The 9,655-nt window shown below is 35.6% G+C and overlaps 1 pseudogene; it reads right to left on the reverse strand.

Moving 5' to 3' along the window:
* Positions 1–6,176: 6,176 nt before the first annotated feature.
* On the reverse strand, positions 6,177–7,577 carry LOC144455059 (E3 SUMO-protein ligase KIAA1586 pseudogene; annotated as a pseudogene).
* Between the last annotated feature and the right edge of the window lie 2,078 nt (positions 7,578–9,655).

The following is a 9,655-nucleotide window of genomic DNA, read 5'->3' on the forward strand; positions in this document are numbered from 1 at the left end:
TCTGCATTAGATTGTGGGCTCTTGAAGGGCAAGAACTGTCATTTGCCTTTCTTTGCATCCCTAGTGCTTAACACAGTGCCAGGCACAGTTCAGTCAACTACTGAACAGGATGTTATTTGTTGCTTTAAAAGAATTGGTGTCCACCACAGCTCTTTCTGCCTAGAGTATCAAAGGCAGGAGCCATTTTATTTTTGTTTTTGTATCACCAACACCTAGAGCAGTATCTGGAACTTAGTAGGTGCTTAAGAAAGGTTTATTGAACAATTAATTGCCTTTTAGGAAAATAACATGGTATTTGTTGACGTCTGGTGTCCAAAAAGAATATTGCCACTCATTGAAACTTTTGAGGCAAGCACGCTTTTGTGGCCAACCCAGTTATTGCAGTTTCACTCACCCAGTTGTACGTTTTAACCCTAGTATTACTTTCCAACTCATTTCAAACACCATTTTTACTGAATGTTAGCACTTGTGACAACTCACACTGTTAAGGGAGACATAACGGAGCCAAATGAAATTCTTGATTTCTGAAGTGAAGCAAATAATGAATTCCTTTAGTCTAAATAGGAATTCAGCCTAGATTATCACCACTGAAATGACTTTTTGTGCTCATACATTCTATCACAGGATATATGATAAAGGTTAAGACTTAATAGTAGAGGAGACATCATTGATCAGGCTTCACCCTACAGTGCACCAGGTCCCTGGGTAAAATATTAATGTTGCCCATTCACAAGAGTAAAACTTGGAGGAAATAAATGCAAGAAAATGACTGATCTCAACTTTGAAGGAAATTTATGAAATAAATTAAGTTTGACTAAGACAGTGGTATGCTAAAGCCTGCTCATATGGGCTTCTAAGAACTGATTGTTAAATTGTTAGGAATTTTGCAAGCTGATTGTTAGACCAGTCAGTCATTCATAAGCATCTATTAATCACCTACCATGGACCCAGGTACAGTGCTAAGCACTGGGGATACAAAGGAAAGACAACAGACAGGTCTGTTCAGAAGGAGCTCATGATTTAATGTTAATTAATGTTATTTGTTGATTTAAAAGAATTGATGTTAATCACAGCAGAGTGAATTTTCAACACAATGTTGTCTACTTTAAATGATTGTGACTTTAATAATGAATATTAGGAGGTAAATCTGATTGTATTTTTTTCCTGATCATTCTGGTCCCTGATACAGGGAAGAATGTATGGAGTAGCTACCAAATTCTTAGAAAAATTTCCCAAAATCATTTGGCACAGTTTAAATAATTTACTTGTAATTATGACTTGATAATTTGATATCTATAATAAAAAAGTTTAATAATTTAAAAATATTTCTGGATAAAATTCATTCTACTTATTATCAATCTAATAAAAATCAAACTGAGCTAGAAACTGTATCTAAAGAACTTGAAAGTGAAATGATTATAATTGGTCCAGTACTGGGACCAAGATGAGTAACATGTAATCAGTGGAGTTGTCATTGCTTTATGGAGCACATAGTCTTCACTTTATATGCATTTTGCTCATTCTTATTTTAATTTTGGTTTGGCAAAGAGATTAGCTGACATTAATTTTTTGCAAAACCTTGCTTTGACATGCTTAAAGAATTTTTGTTACATTCAACAGCGTTACTACAGTCAGCATCAACTAACATTCAGAGAGGGCAAAAATTAATCAATTACATTATAAGCTCCTTGGAAAGTTTAAAGATTGGTACTAAAAGGCATAAATTTCAAGTTGAAGATTTGATTAAGCCAGATAATTTAAAGACATTTCATCTAATAAAAATTGTGTTTAATCCTCTTCCTTAGACTATATTACTAGAAAATATAATTGAACACATGACTTCTTTATTGGAGATAAGCAAAGATGAAAATATTACTAATTATTTGAATTTATTAGAACTATCTACTTGACTTTATGAAGAACTCACTTTTCAGATAGAAATGATGAAAAAATTTATCATTTCAGTGAAATTTTAAAACATAAATTTGATTTAAATAATTTTTCAGATTTTTGTAGATAATAATGTAGAGTTAAACAAAGTTCCAATTTCTGTAGCTATACAATAGGTTAACAAGATAGTCAGCACTATAACAGCCTGTCAAGCTGAAGGTGAAAGACGTTTCAGTTTAATGACTATAATTTGAACAAGGGGGAGAAATAGGTTAACAGTAGATTACACATCTGATTTAACAGCATTGAATTTATTGGTAAAAGTTATCCAGTTGGTATGCAACTCCATTCATCAAATCATGGTTGAATTGCAGCCATCAGTTGAGTATGAACATGAGTTCAGCAAAATTCAAGAAAAGCATTCTGAGAGAATCAATTTGCTATATGGAATTTACAGTAAAGGGTATTGCATATTTTATTATTATTTGTTAATTATGTGTTCCAATCCCTTATATCAGTTTAAATTCATAGTAACACACACACACACACACACACACACACACATAAATTTTTTTCAGAGAACCAGTTGTTAAACATTTACCAGCACACACTAAGAATTTACTAGTGTTGAGGGATAGGAAAAAGAAAAATTAGGCTGGGGGTATGCAAAATCCAAAGAGTAAGTGAGACTACTGCTGTAATCATTTCATTAAATAATAGAGCTGGGATTCAAATTTTGCTCTGTTACCTCCAATTAGTCAATGAGCATTTATTAATCACTTACTATATTCCAATCACTGTACAAAGCACTGGGGATACAAAAAAAAGGGGCAAAAACAGTCCTTGTTCTCAGGGAATTCACAATCTAATGGGGAGACAACACACAAACAACTATGTACAAACAAGATAAAGGACAAATCAGAGATAAGCAGCAGAAGGAAATCCCTAAAATTAAGGGGAAATGGGAAGTGCTTCCTGTATAAGGTGAGATTTTAGGTGAGCCTTGAAGGAAACCAGGGAAGTCAAGAAACAGAAATAAAGAGAGAGAAGTCCAGGCATGTGAGGTAGTGAAAAAGCCCAAAGTTGGGAGATGGAGTGTCTTGCTAAAGATACAGGAAGGAAACCAGTGACTCTGGATTGCTGAGCACATAGGGTGGTGGTGGGGGTGGGGGTAGGGGTTAGATTTGCAGCAAATTATATGAGGAATGGAAAGAAAAAGGTGGGGGAACAAGTTATGAAGAAGCAACAAAGGATTTCATATTTGATCCTGGAGGTGATAGGGAGCCATTAGAGTTTATTGAGTAGAGTGGTGAAATGGTCAGTTCTACACTTCAGAAAGATTACATTAACAGCTGAGTGGAGGATGGACTGGAGTGAGTAGAGACTTGAGGCAAGGAATCCAAGCAGTAAGCTATTACAATAGCCCAGGCACCAAATGATGAGGACTTGCAGCAGTATGGGTGGCTCTGTCAGAGGAGAGAGGAGGGGGCATATGTTAGAGATGTTTTGAAGGTATAATTGACAAGCCTTGGCAACAGCTTGGATCTGTGGGGATGAAAGAAAAGGAGAGTTGAGGATGACAGTTTTCCAACTTGGGTGACTTGGAGGACAGTCGTACCCTCTAAAGTAATAGGGGAGTTAGGAAGAGGGAAGGGGTGGGGAAAAGGTAATGAGTTGTGTTTTGGACATGTTGAGTTTAAAATGTCTAAAGAGAAGGGAAAGGGAAGAAAGCAAGTATTTAAATTCCTATTATGTTCCAAGTACTGTTCTAACACCTTATAAATATTATCTTATTTGATCCTTATAATAATTCTTTGAATTAAGTGCTATTATTATCCTCATTTTATAGTTGAGGAAAATGAGCCAGACAGAAGTTGTGACTCACTCAGACTCATATTACTAGATTTGATCTCAAGTATTCGTGACTCCAGACCCTGCAGTCTATCCAGTATGCCACCCAGCTGGCTATAAGACATTCAATTTGAAATATCCATTAGGCAGGCAGCTGGAAATATGAGATGAGGTCAGCAGGGAGGTTAGGCTTGGATAAGAAATCTGAGAATCATAACCATAAGAATGATAATTGAAACCATAGGAGCAGATGAGTTCACCAAGTGAAATAACATGGAGGAAGAAGAGAAGAGAGCCCAGGACAGAGTCCTGTGGGACACCCATGGTTAGCAGGATTGACATGGAGGAAGATTCTACAAAGGATTCTGAGAATGAATGGACAGATAGGTAGAAAGAAAACCAGGAGAGAGCAGTGTCATGAAAACTGAAGGAGGAAAGAGTATCAAGGAGAAAAGAGGATGATTTAAAGTGTCAAAGAATGCAGAGAAGTCAAGAAGGATGAGGATTGAGAAAAAGCCATTAGATTTGTCAATTGAAAAATTGTTAGTAACTTGGGAGAGAGCATTTTCCATTGAATGATTAGGCCACAAGCCAGACTATAAAGAATTAGAAACAGAGTGAGAGGAAAAGAAATGGAGGTACCTATTATAGACAGCCTTCTCAAGACTTTAGCCATAAAAGGGAAGAGAGAGATGGGATGATAGATAGCATGAACGTATGGATTAAGTGAGGGTTTTTTGAGGATGGACATGGGCGTGTGTTATAGTGGTCCTGCCACTGGACTGTCGTTCTCCATCACCCCTTTCTCCCCCACAATGTGTCACTCCATTCTGAACAAAAATGTTCCTCTCTCCTTTCAGTCACTGCCAACCTTCTCAAATATGTGGTCTACACCTTCTGCCTCAGTTCCCTCTCCACTCTAAGCTTTCAGCCCCTAAATGGGCCTACAGGATAACAGTTCTAGCTCTAGAGTTGGAAGGGACACCAGAGTCCATCCATTCTACCCCCTCTTTATCTAGGAGAGGAAACAGGCTCAGGGAGGTGAAGTGACTTGCCCAAGATCACACATAGGACCCTCGATTGAGAGCTGAAAATGATCTCTTAAGTTACAGAAGATAAAATGGAAGTACAGAGAAGTTATATGTCTTGCTCCAGGTCACATAGGGAAGGAGTCAGTGAAAGAGGTAGGATTTGAAGTTATATCTTCTGCCTCCCCATATAATGCCTGTTCCATAGTTCCACAGTACTGTCTTTCCAATATCCACTTGCACCTGACCAATATATGTCCTTATATTGAATGTTGTTTTTTAAAAAATATTTTCTAATTCGGTGAAACAGTTGATATTGATGCAGAGGTGAGGGGAAATGGGAAGGAGAAGAAGAGAGCAAGTCCATCTAGTTGTAGGAGCTGAGGGGGAATGCTCTCCCCTTAAGCTTTACCCTTCCTCTTTCTCACCCCTCCACAGGGTCTAACACACTAATAGGTGCACAACAACGTGTTTTGATTTGTTTTCTAAAGCGAATAGACTTTAAAATCTAATAAACATTGAACTCAGATTTTCTTTGTCGTCTACTCAGCCCTTCCTTAAACTTTTTGAGCTCATTTTCCCTCCTTGTCCCAGGTCTTCCACGTATACAAATGTCTTTGATTTTTCTTCTCTGACTCTCCATTACATAGAGTAAAAGGCTTGGGCCAATTACTTACAGTAAAAGGCCAGTCCCAACAGCCAGGGTGAGGTTTTCTTTGCTCAGTGTCCCTCCATCAAGAAGTCTGAGCACAGAATGAACCAATGCTTTGGTAAAATTCACATCAGCTCTTTTCTAAGTACAGCAGATTCACTGTCAGTGGTTTTGTGGGATTTTGTACCTGGGAAACTGATAGCCAATAGCATCTTGGCTGATGTTTGTCATTGTTTTGTTCAGGTAGCACAGCAATGATATGAAGAATGAGTTTTTTTTTTTTCTGGGAAGGAGACAAAATGTCTTTTTGCTCTTTTATCATGTTACTTGGCACATTGATGTGTATGCCTATTTGCAAATGTGTGGGATCAGGTCAGAAGGAGATATAAAATACTTTAGCTCCAAACACTAGAAGACAGAAATTGTTCTGAGGGAGTAGCGGGGAGGTAGCTAGCATGTCACCTAGATTCTTTGATATATGTATGAGGATTCTAGGATTTAAATTTTTTTAGTGGTAGGATACTTATTAAAATGAGTTTAGTAGTAGGCTCACTTTTTGAACTCCAAGCTTAATTTTGTTGTTACTAGCCTTTAACACTGATTATTCTCAATCCATTTATATGTTGGTAAATATTTAATAAACAGCTTTCTGGAGAAAAAGCCTATATGTATACATATATGTTTATAAGATTGTTATAAATTTACTGATATAAAGTATTATAGCATACAATTTAAAATAATAAAATATGTAATACTTATAAATTCAGTATTGCCAATTGATTCTTACAGAATGCTTTTGTTAGTTTTTACCAGACTCTTGTATACATGGCCAACTTGTGGTTGCAATCCCATCGTGATTTGACAAATGGAGTTACATATGAATCAGCTAATTCTTTTCCCAATAAATTTAGTGTCCTTAAATCAGATATGTGATCTACTGTTAACCTGTTTCTCCCCCTCATACAAATTATATTCACTAAACTTTCAGCGCAACAGAATGCCATGGTGCTAACTCTCTTTTTAGCATATTGTATAGTTTTAGGGTTGGGACATTGTTTTTCTGTTATGAAATCCTGAGAATCATTTAAATTAATTTCATGTTTTTTAGGTAATTAATTGAAATGATACTTTTTTTTACCACCTATCCATGTGAACTTAGTTATTAATGAAGCCAAATATATGGTTCTAATAAATCAGAAAAATTAAAAATTCTTTCATTGTTGCTTCTGAACAATAAAAGCCCTAAGTTTATGTGTTCAATTTTATTTTATAGCAACCTATTCCTAGGAAGAGCATTAACTTTATTATGTTTATTAAATAGAATATCTTTAAACTTATCTGACTTAGTCAAATCTTCAACAGGAGATTCATGCTTTCTAGTACCAATTTCTTTGAATTTTCCAAAGCATTTATAATTAACTTAATTATTTTTTATGCTTTCTGAATGTGAGTTGATGTTGGCTGCAGTGCAATTGAATGTACTATGAATTCTTCAGTTATGTCAGTCATTAAAGCAAAGTCTTGTAGGAAATTAATATCAGCTTTGCCAAACCAAAATTAAAAGAATAATGAGCAAAATGCAGCTATAAACCAATATAAGCATGTCATACAACAATAGCAGCTCCCAAACTACATACTACCAATCTCAGCTCCAGTACTGGACCAATTTTAATAATTTCAGTTTCAAATTCATTGGCTACAATTTGTAGCTTGGTTTGATTTTTATTAGATTGGTTATAAGTGGAATATATTTTATCCAGAAATATGTTAAAATAATTAAGTTACTTTATTTTAGATATTGAATTGTGAAGTGATAATTCCAGTCAACGACTTAAACTGCCAAATGATGATTTTAGGAATATTTTCTAAGAATTCTGTAGCAACTCCAGACATTCTATCTAGCATTATGGCCTAGCAACATCAGAAAAAACTACAATGAAGTTCACCTTCTAATATTCATTATTAAAGACACAATCATTTAAAGTACACAGCAATGTGTTGAAAATTCACTCTGATGTGATTGACACCAGTTCTTTTAGAGCAACAAATAAAATTACCTGTGCAAGAACTAATTCAGCTCTCACTGGCTGTGCATTGGATTGTGAGCTCTTTGAGGGTCTTTTCTTGTTATCCCTAGCACACAGTGCTAGCCCCATAACAGGTATTTAACAAATACTGACTGATTGACTGACTGACTTCACAACTAGCCTACAAAATTCCTGAAATCTAATGATCAACTCTTGGAAGCTTGTAGGATCCTACTCTCTTAGTCATACTTCAGTGTTTTGTTTCATGAATTTCTTTCAAAGTTGAGACAGCTTATTTTCTTGTATTTTCTTGTTTTTTAATATCTTCTTATTTTATTGTTTCCTCCAATTTTGCTCTTGTGAATGGGCAGCATATACTTTATGCTGGGACCAGATACATTATAGGGTGAAGCTTGATCAGTGCTGTCTCTACTGCTATTAAGTCTTAATCTGCATCACATCTGCTGTGATAGTATAAGGAGTAATTTCATTGAGGGGATGCCCATCAATTTGGGAATGACTGAACAAGTTGTGGTGTATGAATGTAATGAAATACTATTCCATAAGAAATGGTGAGCAGCCAAACTTCAGAAAAACCTAGAAAGACTTGCGTGAATTGATGCTGAGTGAAGTGAGCAGAGCCAGGAGAACACTGTACACAGTAATAGCAACATTGTGCAATGACTGAGTTTGTTAGACTTAGGTATTCTGAGTAATGTAATGATCTAAGACAATTCCAAAAGACTCATGATGGAAAATGCTGTCCATCCAGAGAAAGAACTATGGAGTCTGAATGCAGATCGAAGCATGCTATTTTCTTTTTTTGGTTGTTTTTTTGTATGTTCTTTCTTATGGTTTTTCCATTTGGTTCTGATTCTTCTTTACAACATCACTAATATGGAAATATGTTTAATATGATCATACATGTATAGCATATATCAGATCACATGCTGTCTTGGGGAGGGAGGGATGGAGGGAGGGGGGAAAAATTTAGAACTCAGAATCTTATAAAAACGAATGTTGAAAACTAACAATAAAGAAAGAAAAAGAAAGAAAGGAAAGAAAGAAAAAAGAAAGAAAGAAAAGAAAGAGAAGTTATTTCAGTGGTGATGATTTAGTCTGAATTCTTATTTACAATGAAGGAATTCATTACTTGCTTCATTCTGCAAATCTAGGATTTAATTTGGTTCTGTTATGCCTCCCTTAGCAGCAAGTGAGTTGTCTCATGTGCTAAATAAAACCCAACAAAAAAGGGTTTAGAATGAATTGAAATGATTTGGATTCATGACTGCTGACTAAAACTCTAGTTTGGTCATAAGAGGGCAAGCTTGCCTCAAAATTCTTAATAAACTGCAATATCTTTGTTCAGCACCAGATATCAACACTGTTATTTTCTTGTAAGATTTGTTCAATTAGTATTTCTTAAGCACCTTCTAAGTTTTAGGCACTGTTCTACATATGGAGATACAAAGACAACAATAAAATCCCCAGCCCATAAGTAACCTTGATCCTCTTGGTGGAAAGAGCTGTGGTTGATGCCAATTCTTTTAAAGAAATAAATAACATTACTTGTGCAGGAACTGATTGAATTGCACACTGGCTTTGCTTAACAACCAGCTTGGAAAATTCCTGAAAATTTAACAGTCAGCTGTTGGAAACCTGAAGGAACTGGTTCCATTTGGCTTTAGCAGTCTTAGTCAGACTTTGATATTTATTTCATGAATTTCCTTCAATGTGGGGATCAGACATTTTCTTGTATTAATTTCCCCCAAATTTTGCTTGTGAATGGGCAATATTAATAAATACTTTACTCAGGGACCAGGTGTCCTGTAGAGTAAAATCTGTACAATGCTGTCTCTCCTTCTATTTATTTTTTTTCCAATTACATGTAAAGAAAGTTTTCAAATGTTCACTTTTATAAGATTTTGAGTTCCAAACTTTTTTTCTCCCTCCCTTCTTCCCATTCCCCCTTCCAAAGATGGCAAACAGTCTGATGTAGGTTATACATGTACAATCTTATTAAATATATTTCTACATTAGTCATGTTGCGAAAGAAGAATCAGAACAAAAGGGAAAAACCAAGAGAAAGAAACAACAACAACAAAGGTGAAAATAGTATGCTTCAATCTACATTCTGGCTCCATAGTGCTTTCTCTGGATGTGGATAGCATTTTCCATCACGAGTCTTTTGGAATTGTCTTAGAGTA

The sequence above is a fragment of the Phascolarctos cinereus genome, unplaced genomic scaffold (assembly GCF_003287225.1).
Source record: "Phascolarctos cinereus isolate Bilbo 61053 unplaced genomic scaffold, phaCin_HiC Scaffold_8;HRSCAF=390, whole genome shotgun sequence".
Lineage (NCBI taxonomy): Eukaryota > Metazoa > Chordata > Mammalia > Diprotodontia > Phascolarctidae > Phascolarctos > Phascolarctos cinereus.